The following is a 17,955-nucleotide window of genomic DNA, read 5'->3' on the forward strand; positions in this document are numbered from 1 at the left end:
CCTCACGCTGGGCACCACGGCAGCGCAGACGAACCAGCAAGGAGGTGAGGGCAGGGAGGGAACAAACAGCAGAGGATGGGCTGGGGCATCAGGAATGAGTCAGGGGATGGAGGAGGAGAGAAGAGGGAGAGCAGCTGAGGGAGGGCAAAGCTCCAGCCATTATTTGTTTCACTCACAGGAAAATGGAAAAGAAATGAAGCAGAAGGTTGGTGGGGATGGTGAAACTCAAGCAGGACCAAAGGCCAAGGGGGAAGGCTGGCACGTGCTGATCCAGGCAGCTCCTGCAGGATCACAGGGATGCAGGGGGTGTCCCATACTCCCCAGGACCCTGAGCATGAACCGGCAGTGGCTTTGGCAACAGCTCTGGAGTTGAAGGAAAACCAAGCACAGAGGAGCAGAGCCAGCACTGACACTGAAACTGCATTTTGGTGAGGCCCTGGCACAGGGTGCCCAGAGCAGCTGTGGCTGCCCCAGCCCTGGCAGTGCCCAAGGCCAGGCTGGACGGGGCTTGGAGCAACCTGGGACAGTGGAAGGTGTCCCTGCCCATGGCAGGGAGTGGAATGAGATGGGCTTTAAGGTCCTGCCAAGCCAAACCACTCTGTGATTGTACGATTTTGGGGGGCAGTTGATTTCTTCCACACCCCTGTTCCACTGTGATCCACAGTAATGGAAAAACACTGCTCCTGTCAACCCCTTCCTACCCATCATCACCTCCAGCCCAAGGGCACATGGGGGGAGTGGGGAGGGAGCCGTGCCCAGGCAGAGGAGAGCTGCCAGCCAGGTCCCACCTTACAAAAGAGGCTCAAAACCACGGGTTAGGAGAAGCAGCTGGAATGACTGGAGCCAGGAAAGGCTGTGGCAGCCCCTCTCGCCAGCACTGTGCAGCCAAAAATACACAAGGGGAACAAAACAACGCACACACACAAAAAAAAGCCCACAAGAGTTTTCAATGACAAAAGCAAACAAATAGATTTGTGAATAAATATTGATTTGACAGGAAGTGAGACAAACCCTTCCAAAAACACTCGCTGGCACCAGGTCCCTCTCCCAGCACAATGAGCAGCCCTCATCATTTCCTGGGTGCCTTTGCATGGTCAGCAGCTTCAGCTGCTTTACAAGGTTTTCGTTTGTGGGGGTTTTTGGTCTCCCCTGTGCCTGGAACATCTTGAGAGATCCCAAGAAATAAATGCACAGACTGAGGAGCCTGGGCTGGGCAAAGCGAGCAGCACAGTGAGCAAAAAGCCCCAGTATTCACCCTAATACCTCTCCAGAGGTGGCCACTTAATGCCCTCCAGCACTACAGGCTCAGATTGGTCTAAAGGAGTTAAGTTTCCTTCAGCCAAAGCTCAGGGCTGAGTCAGACCCAGAGTCAGAGGGCGATGCGATGCCGCTTCACTCGCTTCTTTCTGACCACAAACGCATCTGCACATACCCTGATCCTCCCCAGACACACACACGGGCCTTTCATCCCGCGAAAACCCCCACAGCACTGCTGCTTTGCAAAAATTAATGAACGTGCGCATACGGGGAATTTCAAGACTGGGTTCCCACTGCAAGGCGGGCGTGTCCGGGGCAGACGGGTGGGAGCGACGGGCACTGGTTCCTCGATGGCAGCGCTGGGATCGTGGGGGCAAGCCCAGATCCAGCACTCAGCAGGGGCCTGCCCTTCCCCTGCCTTGCAGAACCCTTTGTACCGGGTTAGGGAACGTCCTGCTGAACCCACTTTGCCTCCCGCGGCCCCCCAGAGCCACACTGGTGCAGCAGAAAGCACCAAGACCAGCATCACTCTTATTTCGTGGTTTCCCACTCAACTCCCAGCCTTGCTCTGCTTATGGAATCCAGCTGAGGGATCAAGGTGGCAGATTCCACCTGATTCTCCCCCAGAACCACCAGGTCAGGGGATTTCAGGTCACTGCACAGGGGCTGGAGACAGACCCTGGCCAAGGTGGAGGTGCTGCATCCCGGGGCTCCCCAGGCACTGGGCAGACACGTGATTCCAGGGTGAGCATCTCAGCACGGATCCTGCACACCTCCAAAAAAGGGCTTTCTTTGTTCAGCTTCCTCCCAGCACAGAAATCCCAGCGCCGTGAGGGGCCCGTGACGCCGCTCACAGCTTTCCTGCTCATTTCGTTTTCAATGAGTGAATTAGCAGGCAGCCAGCTGACTTGAACATCCCCTTATCTCTGCACCAAGCTCGCTGCCGAGGATTTGCATAATTTTAATCTTTCCCACCAATGAGCATGAAAAAATTGGTTTTCCACTATTTTATCTTCTATTTGTGTTCAATAAACAGAGCTGGCGGCTTTGCTCCATGTATTTATACTGCGAACAGTGAGGAGGAAGGAGGGGGAAATCCCCCATCTCCAGCACTTGGCCATGTGGAGGGTTAAACCGGAGGAGGGAGGCTGGGGGAAGGCTCTGCAAAACTGCTCCACAAACTGCAGCTGGAGATGGATTTGAAGCCCAAATTTCCTCATCCAATCCCAGTTGTTTTCTTCAGAGTCCCTCTCCTATCTCCCAGCTCCAGCTGTCAGGCTTCCTCCCATCATCAAGACCTTTGATTTCCCTCTCAAGCAAAGAGTTTGCTGGACTCACCCCAAATACAGGCTCCAGATCCCAAGAACATCAGGACTCCAGGGATGGGGTGGGAAGTGCTTGGAAAATGAGGTCCCACCTGGAGAAAGCTCCTTGTGTAATCACAGGGAACCACGCAAATGTGGGGACACACAGAAAATTGCCAAGGCAGAGCTTCGGGGGTTTTTTAATTAAATGCTTTAAAAGAAAAGCACACCCCAAATATTAAGCTTGTCTGTATTAAAATAAGGTACTGAAAAGAAAATGGTCCTGCTCTGCCCCTTCTGCTGCAGAACAAGAACATCATTTTGGGCAGCACATGGAGGCAAGAGATGCACGTTGAGGCCCATATTCTCCATCAGGCACTTCTGGATTACAGCTGGAAACCAAGGCTGCTCTGAAGGAAAAGGAAATGCAGAGAAAACCGAGGCTCTCCTTGCAGGTTCCCCACTCGTGAGCAGCATGGAAGGTACAAACATGGAAACACTTTTTAAATGTCTTTCCTCCCTGTGGAGCCAAGAGCCGGCCAGGGCACACCCCAGCCAAAGGCAGGGACACATCTCCAGCATCTCCGGAAAACCTGGACTGGCCTCTGTGCCCAGGTGTTCCAAAATGTGGAATATGTAAAATTTCCTTAAGCAAGGATGTTCTTTGATGTTTGGTCTTTGTGTACTTTCAAGCCTAATCAACAAAAAGGGAGATTTAATCCATGAAACAGAGTAGCAAACAAGCTCTAAGTGATATCCAGGTGCTAGAAAAACAAATCACTTGTTGATAGAATTGCCTTGTTAAGGTTTAGGGCTGGACATACTTCTCATGATCTCAGACGTAGAGGGAGGTGAACAAAGCTTGGAAAGAAGGATGTACCACTGATAATGGACACAGAGAATGCAGAATTTACGGGCCACAAGGACATCTGGCAGGAATCCAAAGATAAAGAAGAAACTAATAAAGCCAAGTCAGCAACTGTGCTGAAATCAGCTCCAAGTGGGTAAAAGGTAATTCTGGCAGGGGCAGATCGCGACCACAAGTTTTGTGGGCAACACAGGGAGGGCCCAAGGGTGGGTTTGCCCCCAAAATGCAGGGATTTATGGCAGTGGAGTGACTCACAGGACTGGTCTGCACCTCTATGGGGCTGTGGGTCCCCCATAAGCACCACGGAGAGGACGGGGTGTCAGGAACCTGGGGTGAGGCAGGTGCAATATTAGGGGCAGTATCCAGCAGCTCCAAGGAGCCCATTTCTCCCTCCCCCTGCACCTCTTCCCACTGATCCTGGACTCCACATGGCCTCTCCCTGCGACCAGCTCATCTGCACCCAGAGGTGCAATTACCTTCTGTGTGCTCTCTATTTATGCTCTGGGAATCATGTAATTTTCTAGACCAAAAACATAATTAAAGAGTCCAAGTGCCTTGGAATGGAGACCTCTCTCTTTCCACTGTTCTTATCTTCTCTAAAAATACCCCGGCACGGCAGCCCTGTGCCAGGGCCAGCTCAAGGCAGGGCTGAGCCATGGGAAGAGCCCTGCTGTGATCAGTGTCCTGCGAGGGGAATGCATCCAAATGCTCCCACGTTGGCCCAGGAAGGGGCTGCCCCAACAGGAACCGGCTTTGCTGCCACTGGGGTCCCCAGGGGTCGCCTGTGCAAGGACAGGTTAATTCAGATTTAACTTCTAATGAGGTCTATCTAACCAATTTTAAAGCCTTGGGCAGACATACTAATTGAGAATTAAGGGACTTTGATGATCACTGCTCTCCAAGCAGAACACAGCTCCAGCCTCCCCATGCACTGCTGTGTGCCTCCCTGGCACCCACACCCACACGGCTTGGGTAGCTCATGGCATCACGGAATGGTTTGGGTTGGAAGGACCTTAAATCTCATCCAGCCCCAGCCCTGCCATGGGGAGGGACACCAGGGTGCTCAAGGCCCTGCCCATCATGGCCTTGGACACTGCAGGGATGGGGCATAAACGAAGAACAAAGGAGCGGAGCTGGAGCTCGCCGAGCCCCGCGGGTGGCACAGACCCAGCAATGCCCGGCTGGCTGCGGCCAGCGGGAGCCGCGGGAGCCGGGAGCGGGGAGATGCGGGAGCGGGGAGATGCGGGAGCCGGGGGAGCTGGGAGCTGCGGGAGCCAGGGGAGCCGGGAGCTGCGGGAGCTGGGGGAGCTGCGGGAGCGGGGAGATGCGGGAGCTGCAGGAGCCGGGAGTTGCGGGAGCCGGGGGAGCTGCGGGAGCTGCGGGAGCCGGGAGCTGCGGGAGCGGGGAGATGCGGGAGCTGCGGGAGCCGGGGGAGCCGGGGGAGCTGCGGGAGCTGCGGGAGCCGGGGCCGCATCCCGGGCGGGCAGTGCTCCGGGTGCCGCTGGCGCTGCCCGCTCCGCTCCGCTCGGACACGCCGGGCCCGGCTCCCCCGGCCAGAGCAGCTGCGCTGGGTCCCGTCCAGCCCTTCCCCGGCCATGGCTCGCCCTGGGCTGGCGGCCGAGCCCGTTGGCTCCGGCTCCCTTCCAGCTCCAATTTGCCTCATCTGCTTCCTGCGGCCAGGGCTGCATCCCCCGGCCGCCCGCTCCCGCCAGGGCTCGGGGGGAAGGGTCGGGGTCCCGCAGCTGCTGCGGCACCGCACGTGCGTGGGGAGGCGGAGGGACGAGAACAATAACACGGAGCAGGGGAGGGAGAAAAAGAGAAGCAAAACCCAACTCTGAAACAGCCCTGGGGGAGAGTCGCTCGCCCAGACTTGCTGTAATTACACTCCTACTGCTGGATACAAAGCTCTTGGCTTGGCCCTCTCATAAAGCTGGAAGAGGGAAGGTGAAAGAAACATTTAAAAAAAAAAAAAAATCCCCAAGGGTCAAAACAACCTTTTAACTTGTCAACTAACAAGTTCAAACAGGACTGCAAGTACTGCTTTCCATAGCTTCCAGGGAGAGACATCCAGACCAGTCATCTGAGCTCAAGTCCTCCAGGCCCTTACAGTTCTTTTGACAGCCAGAAAAATCAAGGTAAAGGTACTGGCAATCAGTGCCAAAACCACTTCCCAGCAGGAGCACCAGCCTGGACACCGTGCTCCAGCACAAGAACCGGAGCTGCCGAGCTCCAGCCCCAGCTCCATCACCCCACGTCCTCGGGCAAACCATGCTGCCTTTCAGAGCACGGGTTTCCACATCCTTCCCTGTAATTCAGCCCTTCATCGCCTGCTCTCGTTCCCTGCCCGCGTGTGCCACACGATGACCCTGGCAGCCCACGGATCGTGGCCCAGCCACGGAGGAAAGCTTCCCTCTTCCCTGTTCTCTTGCACTTTTCCAAACAGTTCAGCCAAACCAATGCAAATCCCCAAGAAAACACTCATTTAAGAGCCCTGCTCCTTGCAAACCCAGGGCTGGTACGGCTCTAGCATGAGCTTGTTTGAGCATCGCCCAGCAGCCAAAGCACATATGGAGTTCCCATGAGCCAGGCAGGGAAGGAAAAGCCAAGAGACCCCACAAGTTCTGCCTTCACTTGTTAATTTACAGGAAAATCTAAGTCTGCTCTGATATAACCTTCTCCTGAGGCTGCTCAGCCCATACACAGCCTCCTAGTAACCAGTGAGCACCTGAAGGAGACAAAAAGTAGCTTCCACAGAGCTTCTGGTGCTTATTTCAGTAAATTCACACCTTCCTCAGTTCCCCTTGGCTTCATGTGCCAGGTCTGTACACCACTCATACCATCCCAGTGCTGCTGCTGCTGCTGAAACCAGCAGCAGAAAACTTTCTAAAAACTCACTTTTATTGCTTGAAGTGTTGGCTGCCTTCCCTCTGCTGCCGTGGTCCTCATCGCCGGCCCTGGGGATGTCCTGATGGAGTCCAGCACAGCAGAGGCAGAAGTGTGCTTCTGTTCCCTTGACTTCGAGGCTATTTCACACGCCCTTCAAAACCCCAAAGTAATCCTTCCCAGTCAGAGACTGATGAATCCACCTGAAGAACGACCAAAGGCGTCTGGAGGTGCCTCCCAGAGAGCCCCAGCAGGGGGGGGCTGAGCCCCTGCTCTGTCCCAACAGACCTTTAGAGGAGTCACTGGTCTGGTTTAAAGGTTCGGATGGGTTTTACAGGTCTGTCCTTGGTGCATCTGTGGGGACACATTTACAGCACAGCCCGTGACAAAGCTGGTTTTCAGGTTCTGAAGTGATTAGAGAAAGGGTCTGATGAGGACTTTTCTGTGTTTGTTTTCTGTGTTTTTCTTTTCAGCTTCTTACACAATATTTACCAGGGAAAAAAGGTGTCTGAAGCAGCAGCTTAAAAACACAAGCATTTTTGTAAATCCTCCTCCCACTTCCAAGATTGTATCAACAAAAGAAAGGAGGCGGCAGAAAAAAACCCCCCATAAATAGGAGTTTCACATTGACAGAGTCCCTTTGAACAACTTTCAAAGAGCTCCACTACCTGTTCTCCCATTTGATTTTGTTTTTTCAGAATATCTACAGCGTGTTCCTCCATGTACCAAAGGAATCCACCAGCTCAGGTCCCTTTTCTGAACTATTCCTTGAAGAAAGCTCTCCTGGGTCAGCAGCTCTTCAGATGTCTGCCCAGGACCATGGATGTGCCAGGATCTGTTTCAAGGTTTGCTCAGTGGACGAGGGATTGCACCTTGATGCTGAAGATCCTGGAGCTATTCCCAGCTCAGCTGCAGTGGCTGCTCCCCTTCAAGGCAGAGGTTTGACTTCCACCAAGCATATCCAGCATGGAGAAGAGCTGAGCCTTTCGGGATCATTAAGAGTGAAAGCAAGTAGAAATCCCAAGCACACACCAAATTTTGGCATTTGATATAATTTAAAGCATCACAGCTGGATGCCATAACCTTATTTTTAAATGAGCACTTCCAGGTATTGACTGCCTACACTCAGTACTCGTAAGAACAGGCAAAGCAAGGAGAGTCCCCAAATCCCATCACAAACAGATTGCAGAGACCAGGGAGAAATCACTCCTTAAATCAGCCACTTCTAAACCAAACAATTTGTGCCCCAAAGTCAGGAAATCCTTCATTTATTAACCTAAATCTAAGCCAGGAATTTCACACAGAACCTTTGTGGTGCTGGGGGTCTGCCCCATGCTAAGGGCTTCGCCCCACTCACAGCGGCCTGGCAGCTGCAGCTGCCTGAAGCAAATTCCAAGGCCAAGGTTGATGCAATGCCTACAGACATTCCTCTCCATCCTTCAAAACAGAAAATAAAATTAAAAATCAACCTGCATGAGAGAGGCAGCCCAGGGACCTGCTCAGCTGATGCTGCAAATGACAGTAAGTCCAAGGGACAATCAAGTTTTGGATTATGATGGGAAAGAAGAGCTGCATATACATGAGCACAAACCGTAAATAAACTGGAAATAAATCCCATGGATATGGTGACAGCAGCCCACAGACAGATCTTTACAAATTGCCTTTTACAAGGAAATACCATTATATCAGGGTTTATGGGCCTCCCTGAGATGGGCACAGGCAGAGCTGTAAATACTGCCACAGCAGCCATTAGGCAAAAGGCAAATCCATAAGGAATTTCTTGGTGCCAACAGCATGGCTCTGCTCCTCAACAGCAGGGCAAGGTGGGGAAGAGGAAAGGAACACGATCCAGCACTCCCAGGCAGTGGGAAGCACTGCTGGACAAGGGCGTTTTCCATTATACATCATGCCAACCCATGTGAAGCAAATTTCCACTTTACCCTTCCCATGGTGAACGAACTGCCCCAATCATTCTGCCTCAGTTTCCTCCCCTGCTCCATGAACAGAGGATGCTGAAGAGCTGTTTAACATCACCAAGTATCTAATTCACCGAAGATGTTTAAGTGCCTTAAAGATTTTTGAAGGAGCTGCTATAGGAAGGCATTAATTTAAATATCTAGTGGAATAGAACATAACGCCTGGCAGATTTTCTTCCATTCTTTTATAACAGCTTAATAATCCTCAGAATAGTTTCATTGTTAATACTCCTGTTGTGTATTTTATTAGGGCTTTTTAAATTGTAAAGTAAGGTAAACACTCCACATTTCTCTAACACCTACCAAAGAGCTTCTCAGAAAGAATTGCTTAATCCTCACAAACACCCGTGGGGGGGGACCAGTCCTATTCCCAACCGAGAGCATCATCCCCTTTCATCCAAAGCCACCCAGGATCCTCCGAGGCTGAACGGCAGCAGAACGCTCGCTCCTCCCTCCTCCCCCGGCTTTCCTCAGCAGTTATTGTCTCCTCTCCTCTCCTCTCCTCACAGACCCGCCGATTACTGCACACAAAAGGAGCCGCTCCCGAGGCTCTGCGGATCCACGGGCTCCCGACGCCTGACCCCGGCACGCAGGGATGCACCTTGCTGGGAGAGCAGGGACACAGCTATGTATTTATCTTCGAAACCATGGGAAGCCTGGGGCTGTTAAAGGCTGTCCAGACCCAAAGAGAGCACGGTGCACATGCCCTTCTCCCGTTCCCCGTCACCGCGCGGCGATGCTCCCATTCTTTTCCTTCCATGCATCCCTGGTGCTGCGCTTACTGTGGAGCCCACGGTGCGCCCCGCATCTGCCACGGCGCTCCTTATCACCATCTCGAAAATGCAGAATGGATTCACAGAACCACGGAATACCCTGAGCTGGAAGGGACCCACAGAGATCACCGAGCCCAAGCCCTGGCCCTGCACGGCACCAACAATCCCACCCTACGCATCCCTGGGAGCGGTGTCCAAACGCTCCTGGAGCTCTGGCAGCAGAGCTACACCAATGCTATGGCTGCAGAGCAGTGGGAGATGTTTGATTTGCAGATAAATCTCAGCTTGAGATAGGAAAAAAACCCAACAAACAAACAGGATTGCCTCTCTTGAGAGGAAAAAAAGAAAAATGAAAGAAAGTAAAGTTTTCTAAGATTTACAGTGAAAATCACCCTCCCCTCCAAGAAAATCTACAGAAAGAAAAATGCAGGATCAGCCAGAGTTGCTGATGGAGAGGCCCCAGGGTATAGTCAGTTATTGAAGTTTTGCAACATAAAGCCTAAATTATTTATTATTATTATTGGTTTTTTCCTAGAAAAAGAGAGGAACAAAGCATCTCCCTCCTCAAAAGTTAACAACTGTGCGACATCATCTCCACATTGTCTCCCTGTTTTATTGCCACAGCACAGCGCTGAGCAGATTCCACCCCAGGGCAGACACAAAACCACAGGGCCACGGTTTCTAATTATACCCTCTATTCTCAGGGAAATGGTTTATTTATTAGCTCTTTGAGCTTCCCTTTCATTCATTCTCAGTCCCAGTCCCGGCAGCGAGGGGCTCTCGACAAGAGGAAATTTATTAGGTTTTCTCCATTCTCCACCTTCTGCGCTCCCCCACCCAGCCTCTCCCTCCTCTCCCCACTCAGCAGCACCGGCAGCCTCATCACTTTTAATTCAATAACTTGCAGTATAATTACTCCGTAATAACACCATTATCTTAACATTTACTCAGCAGCTGTGATCCCGTTACAGCGAGGCAAGGAGGGAGAGGAGAAGGGATCCTCCGGGGAGAGCGATGGGGAGAGATGCCAAAAATCCCCCCTCGCCGGAGCCGGGGCTGCTGCAGCGAGGAAGGAGTGAGTGCCAAGGTGCTGTGCCTGCAGCCCTGCCCCCAGCCTCTCCATCTTCTCTCCTCTCCTCAGGATCTGGCAGGTTTTGCCCGTGAAGGAGGGACCCCAGGGCCGCTGTGTACGCACAGTCCGGCTCTGCAGCGCCGGGAAAGCCATTTCAACCTACACTGCGCTCCAGAGCCTCCCCAAAAACCCCTGGCAGTAGGGAAACGGACGGGAAACAGGGTAGGCAAGAGGGAAAGACCCATGGAAGGACAGCACTGTACTCTCTGCAATAACAAACAGCATCATCTCCTGCAAAGCCCCCTATTTAAATACAAATATCAACCACCGATACATTATCCCAGCTACGGCTCGCTACAAAGACCGGGTTTAATTTTTACTCCCGAAATCCTGCAAAAAAGGGTTTTCACATTCCACAACAGCACATTTGGTAAATAGGGTAAGAAATTCTTCTAAAGCCAGACACTAAAACTCCAATAACTTGTGCAGCAAATGAGGTGGAGAACAGCCCGTTTAACATCAGCCAAGACCAACTCCAAGCCTGCCTACAAAGGCAGAGTTTCAGCCTACAAGCTTGACCCAGCCCTTACAGAGAGCTCAGGTGTTGGCACCTTCTGTCTCCTCGCTGTGGTTTGATTTCTATGATATTTAAACAAACAAGCCCACTGCATATTTAGGCAGAAATGTTCCTACATGCACCGTAGAAAAAGCAAGTTACTACAGCCCCTGCTGAAGCCAGCACGATTTTGAAGCCTACAAGGTGAGGTCAGGTTTACACAGATATCAGATCCCAAAATCACACCCGAAACTCCGTACAAATGCCAGCGTTCAAGAATAATTCCCACTCGGATGTATCTGTTTCATACACACGCTGCAGCAGAGGGGTAAACACCGTTTATTTTGATTGATTATCCATTGTGTAATGCAGAGCTGTAATTCCATCAAGCCATCAAAGCGATTCGGCAATTATATAAATCATGGGAGGAACGTGCGAGAGCTTTGTCGTTAGAAACTCAAAATGGCATTTCCTCACATTCTATTGCTGCATATTGGCTTGTTTTTTAATAATACACAGGCAGATTATTTTGGTTTCAAATTTGTTTACATGCCTCTCATATACCAATTCACTGGCTACTGCCAATGCCAGATCCCATCAGCATTAACAAGACATTTTACGCCGTCTTCCACTCCACAGAAAATTTCCAAAGCAAACTCAGACTGAAACGCAGGCGCTGTGACGGAAATCACACCCCTGCCACAACCTAGCCCCTTGGAAATGGCTGAACCTCAGTGATCCAGCCCTGTGTCGCTCACACGGAAGAGAAGACTTCCCACTCCCAGTGTATGATGAAGGATGCTACGGGGAGCTCTTGCTACAGCTCAGGTTTCATTATTTATCACATTACATAAACCCTTTACTACTGAATAGATCTTGGGCATGGACGTGATTGTATGTATGTGCATTATCATAATTAAATCTACAATAAAGTAAATCAGATGGTTTATGATGCATTATCGAGAAACTGTTACAGAGTTTTTACACCTATTCAGTTCAAATTTAGTAGAAGTGACAACCCCCAGCTCCAGGACATTCCCAATGGAAGCAGCTGCTCTGGAGGTTCAGATTCCTGTACATCCCCTCCTTATTCCTCTCCTACAGGACCCGGGCAGAGGAAAGCCCTTGCAGAGTTCCCTGAAACCCATCCTTTTCCAGTCCAGAAGAGGAGCAACTCCCAAAATCTCGGCAGAAGGCAGCAAACGTGGAGCCCCACTGGTGTCACATCCCAGCTCCTGGTTAAGAGAAAAATCATTAGGGGTTTGCAGGAGTTGATGGCAAAACTCTCCCTGCCTTCGATGGGAGCAGATTCCATCTTGCTCCTCTGCTCTCCCAGCCCAGCAGGGAACTGCCCAGGCAGAACTCCACTGAAGTCCCTGGGATTATTTGCCTTTGGTGGTTTTCTTTCTTTAAAGATAAAAATAAATCCAAGCACTTGGCTTGAATTGCGGGCCCTAAATCAGTATTCATAATCTCACTTGTAGAGTTTTTGGGAAAGAAAAAAAGGAAAGAAAAAACCATTCTGAGCTGTGGGCTGAAAAGCCACCCAAGATAAACCAAAAAAGCACTAAACATTGAGCCATTAAGTGAGAAAAGACTACAACTTTGATGTGACACTTGGCTGTTTGCTGGCACTATAAACTACTGCACACGAAAAAAGTTTGTTAAATGCTCCATAAACTTTAACACATTGCTGAAACACTTTGAACTGAGAATTTTATTTGGCTATCCACAAGCCACGCTTGGTTCCAGGCAAGGATCAGCAAATGCAGTTTTTTCTCAAAAAATTATTTCACTTTGAAACAGTGAAATGAATAGAGGTAGATTCAAGGATTTGTAAGAAAGCACCCACACCATGTCTGTGTTGGGAGAGCCAAAGCCTCAAACAGGGATTGAGTCTTTGAGGTTCATCCCTTTTCAGTACCTCTGACGTTTAAATTTTCAGGAACAACCAAGTCCTGGACATCAGGCAGAGCCAGGAGAATGGTGAAGCACTAGAAGAGCTCTGCAAATCATGAGGAAAACAGCACAGTGGAGTCCACGCTTCACCTTTTCTCTGTGTTTGCCTAAACTTGCATTTCCAGAGCAATTTCAGATCTAAACCAGAGTACAGACAAGAAGCAAAATTAATCTTTAAAAAAAAAATCCCCAGAAGTTTTAATATTAATGGTCATTGCCTCAAAGAAAAATGTGTCTTTCTCCTGACTTTGACATTTTCTTCTCCAAAACAGGAGGGAAGAAACTCAACTCCCCAGAGTGACAACAAAGTGTGAAGCACGAGCCACCCACTCCCATCACCTTGAATCCACTGAAATTTCACACCGGACTGGCGACACTTTCCAAAGGAATTTTCTGTCCAACAAAACTTGCTGAAAACCCTAAAATCCCCCAGCTGTCTTAAGCATCATTGGCTTTGCATAAAACCTAAAGCCACTTTTAACATGTCACTCATCTTCCCTATTAAGCCCAATGGAAACTGTGCCATGGCTCCCTGCTCAGGCACAGACATGGATTTGGATCTCTGTCCCAGAGACAGACAGGGATTGATACCAAACCCACAGCCTGTGCTGGCACAGGGCCCGCGGATGCAGGGGACAGAGAGGGGACAGCCACATCCTCCCGGCACAGGGGCTGCTGCAATTTCCTCCTGGTTTACAACGAGTCGTTACTCCAGCATGGGCACGAGGGAGAAGCAGGGATAGAAATTCATTTTGAATCACAACTATACCTGGGGCTAAATCACTCGGATGGTGCGATTTACACATTCCCACCTCTCAGGGCAGTGCATAAAGCAAGCGTGGGGCCATCATTCATGTGGGGATATTGCTCTGGAACGCGCTGTCAGGAGAGTGTTTCATGGCACACGAGCGAGCAACCGGGCGCTCCACCCTCGGCAAGAGAAATGGACTCCTGGTAATGGACTACAATTCCTTCCCCTGCAGGCAGGCAGCACTGCCACCATCAAACACGTCAAGCTGCAGGCACTGGTGATTCATCTAGTCCAGCAGCACCCAAAAGCAGATGCTTCAGAGGAATTACCTGTCTGGATGAAGCTTTTCCCAGCTCCAAGCCACCACTGCTTGGCACAGGACCTGCAGCAGGACTGGGCAGGGAGCACAGAGCAGCACTTGCCTGTGGCTTTCTGGGGCATTCAAGACACCAAATCTGTAAACGCTGGAGAATGGCAAATAACCAAGTTTTCACTCCTCCACACATACTCAGTGTTTCAGGAACAAGGCATGGATGGCACGAGAGCACTCCCAGAACAAGACCCACAAGACACTGCAGAACCAGAGCCTTCCTGGCTGCTGGAGCCCATCTCCAGCAGGACAGAACTCACCTGGCAGCTTGGAGCAGCCTGAACCTCTGCAGGTCCTTTCCAGCCTCACCCACTTCGTGACTGATTTTTCCTCCTGCCTGCATGCTTGGGGCTCCAGCCTTCAGCTCCAGTGCAAACGCCAGGTCTTGGTTAGTGACATAATCCTTTGAATCCCAGCAGCTCCCATTTCACAGGACACAGCTGTTCACTTCCCTGCACTCATTTTCACAGCCACTTCTTCCCTCTGCTCCCCCTCCCCTAAATTTTTCTGCCTTTTGCTGCTAAAATTCAAATAAATGCATTTTCAGGATGGGAGTTGTAACTTTACCCCTTATTTTTCATTCTCCTGTCTTCTTCAGACCAGTATTTAAAGGTTTTCGTCCTCAGAAACCTTGCAGACACAAGATTTGCTGCACTGCCATGGCCCTTGGCCACCACTTTGTTCAACACAGACAAGAAATCAAAATTCAAAAGGCAGTTCAGCACCTTGACATTGTGCAACACAAGGAAGGACCACAGATCCCACAGCCCCAACGCTCCTCACGCGTTTCATGTTTTGCAGTACCACCCTCATCTCAGTCCCAATGTTTTCTTCACTGCACACGAATTTCCTGCTCCTCCTTGCTCCCAATTTTCTCAATTTCTGACGGAAAAGGGGTTAAAAAATCACCCACAAGGGCTTATTTTACAACACAAGCAGGGAATTCCCTGCCTGGCTGGGGCTGTGTCGCTGCTGCACAGGGCCCACGTCAGGCAGCTGGAGGGTACGTCCTGTGTGTCCCAAGGTCCTTCCCGCATGGAACAATCCAGCCCTGAACACACCCGGCATTCACCACACACGTGTGAGCACGTGGAGCCCCGACACACGGATTAAAGGCCTGACTGTGTCTCATGGAGAGGTGACCTCCCTCCTACAGTGTTTCCAGGAGGCAAAGCCAGCAGACACTAAACCTTCTGGGAAGATTTTACACGTGGACTTGATCCTGGAACGCAGCGCCGGTCCAAGATTGGATTTCACTGTGGCCGTTCCTCGAGGTCCCCATTTTGGCCAGTTCTTGGTGGCCTTCATGGCTATGAAAATCCTCCTGCTTTTGCAGGCAGACAAGTGACATTTCCATGGACACTGGGTGGCACAGTGACTTCTGGGCAAGGATCGTGTGATGCATCCCTGTGACACCACCAGGATACTGCTCCTACACCAGGAAAAACAGCTGCCTTCCCCTTCCCAGGCCAGGGCATATTGAAATATCTGCCCTCCAGACAGCTTTTAAAAATCAAGGTTTTCTTTCCTACTCCTTCGCTCAAGGAGTTCAGTGGCAGAAGGTATCCCACATCCCCCTCCTGCTGCTCCAGTGGCTCCAGAACTGCCAATTCCCAGAGCAGCCCATTTGGTGACCTCAGGGACAGAGAGATGGACGGGGCCATGCAAACTGCCCAGATCCTGTAACAGAGCATGGAGAGAGGCTGCTGCTTGCTTCCTTAAGTAAAGGATGAAGTTTTAATTTAAGCTGATCTCTGGGGAGAGAAGAAGGTTATTGGATCCATAGGAAGCAGCAGGGAATGAACTGAGTGACCCTGAAGCCAGGCACGAGCAACCGGGATTCCCAAGGGTGACAAAGCTGGGGGGACAGACCGGCACCAGATTTGCTGTGGATTTTTCATCCCCTGCTCCGGACACACACACACATTTCCCTTGTGCTCCCTCACAGAGCAAACAAATGTTAATTTCTTTGGGAAAACTGGAAAGACTATTTTCTTCCCAACCCTTCCCCCTCTCCGAATTCTCCCGACTTCACAGCTTGCAGCAAAGTGCCACTAATCCCCAAATTCTCTCTCTACCTGCAGGGAGAGCTGAAACCCTACCCGTCCCCTCCCCCAGCCCTCCAACCACACTAATCCATCAAATTCCCTGGCCTTGCAGCCCACCCCCAGCCCCGACAGCAGCAATCCTGGCACCAGATGTCCACTGACAAAGGCAGCGCCAAGCATCAAAAAAGCAATTGCCCATCACCCCTGTCCCGACGGGGCCCCGGGCAAAAAGCGAGTTCAAAGCCCAACAACCCCAGCAGCATCCGAGCGCCCTTTGCCGCTCACACTCCGGGTACGCGGAGCAGCCGCTTCCCTCACTGGGGACACGGTGACAGAACCCAAGCCACGTCTGAGCCCATCGAAGGGTCGCAATTCCCCTCTTGCATCAGGGATTTAAAACAGGGGTCACTAATGGAAAACTAAAGGGATTTTATTTAAAAAAAAAAAAAAAAAAAATCAAACCCCGAGCAAGACATCTGTGCTCTGTCCACAGGACGCTGAAGCTGCATTAGCAATGACTTTGTTTAAAGACCACTGCTGCTCCTCCCGGCACCCTCCGCGCCGCCTGCCACGAGAGTTTTGCTGGCCAAACCACGCTCCAGATTGGCCAGCTGGATTATCCGTCTTTGCTAAACCGGACCACAAACCCGGCCTTTGAGACAACACACCCATCTCCAGGGATCTGCTCAGAGAAGGAGGTGGAGGGGAGGATAATTTCCACTCCACACCCTCAGTAACCTTTCAAACGCACGAATTTGTTACCCTTCCTTCCCTTTTCCTTCAGTTTGGTACTAATGCTTCCAGTATTCAGGCAAGCTACTACATCAGCCTCCTCTGTCAGGTCCTGCTGGGCTGTTTACACTCTCAACCCCATCCATATTTTACAAATGCAATTTCGAGCTTTCCCACATTTCCCTCACAGAAACGAGAGAAGCGACATGTGGGCAGGCACAGACTGTCCCAACCACGCAGGAGGGACAGGCTGGGCATGCAAAAACCTTGCCTGAAACCCATCCCCAAAAATCTGTGTTAATAAAGCCCACACGGGAACAACACCCAGGACAGGAACAACGCCCTGTTTCTACGACTAATTAATCGCAACCATCTCCCCGGCTGGCTTCTGAAACGACTCCAGCTAATGGTTCCTACGCACGGTGAGCATCCCTCCTCCTAACCACGCATCCCTGCGCCGAAGGGACAGCCCCTGCCACCCACGCTCCCACCTCCTCCGCAGGCAGGGCCCCTACGCCACAAATCTGGGGGAAATTTGAACTGTCATCTTCCCTCTTACACCCAGGTTTAGTGCTGCTGCTACAGCATCATTTTATTTATGGTATTGCTTCTGCCACTGTAACGATCCTACATAAATTCCACATCCCGATTCCCTAACAATACTTGCTGCTATTATAATAATGGTCCCATCTAAATGGCACAGGTGCCATTATCAGAAAATCTGTTTGTAATAGGGAAGCAACTGTAAAAAAAGGCATTACACCCAAATGAACTATTTAAGGATTACCATAACCAGGGGCCTTGCCTCAATTCCCTCAGCTGCAGCGCTGCTTCCTGCCTGCTCATAAATAGATAGCAAGTCAAAATTAGCAGGTAAGTCATCCTGTGATTTGGGAGCTGGTGCAGAAACTGAGCACTCTGTGGCTTCATCACACAAATAAAATCTACCTCCACGCAGATTTAATAAAGAATTTTTGCAATGCAGTTACTAAGTGCTAATGAGAGCACTAATCAGTACATGGAGAAATGGAAACACACCCTTACCCTTACCACCCCATAAAAGTTATCTGTAAATAGCAAGGAAGGGCAGAACAGCTTCTTTTAAGAATCCAAACTCACCCAAGTGCACATGAGCTCATGCTGAATTAAGGCAGAAGTCACATAAGTGACAGAAGTGGCATAACAGACAAGAAAAATCAAGGTCTTGTAGGGTTCTGTTTGATAGACCTCAGATCTCCATCCCTGCCTCAGCCCCTGCATGTTCACAGCTCCCAGGTGCCTCCTGATTCAGGAAGTTTCACCTACCACAACAGTTATTACTCCTACAAAAGAGTTCTGGAAAGGCAGCTACTCCTTCAAAGAGAGCTTCCAACAGATGTTTTCCCACCGTCAGCATTTGAACAAAC

At 50.7% G+C, this 17,955-nt stretch overlaps 1 protein-coding gene across 4 annotated transcripts in view; it reads right to left on the bottom strand.

The window, feature by feature from the left end:
* The window catches only part of PTPRS (protein tyrosine phosphatase receptor type S), a 149,129-nt gene that overhangs the window by 104,850 nt on the left and 26,324 nt on the right, over positions 1-17,955 (bottom strand). Inside the window, exon 1 of one of the 4 annotated variants that reach the window (XM_048287756.1) lies at positions 6,325-6,519. The exons of the other annotated variants lie outside the window; for them this stretch is intronic. The gene's annotated coding sequence lies outside the window, so the exon portion shown is untranslated. Of the gene's footprint in view, positions 1-6,324; positions 6,520-17,955 lie in introns of those variants that run through there. 4 annotated transcript variants of the gene reach the window in all.

The sequence above is a fragment of the Corvus hawaiiensis genome, chromosome 28, assembly GCF_020740725.1.
Source record: "Corvus hawaiiensis isolate bCorHaw1 chromosome 28, bCorHaw1.pri.cur, whole genome shotgun sequence".
NCBI lineage: Eukaryota > Metazoa > Chordata > Aves > Passeriformes > Corvidae > Corvus > Corvus hawaiiensis.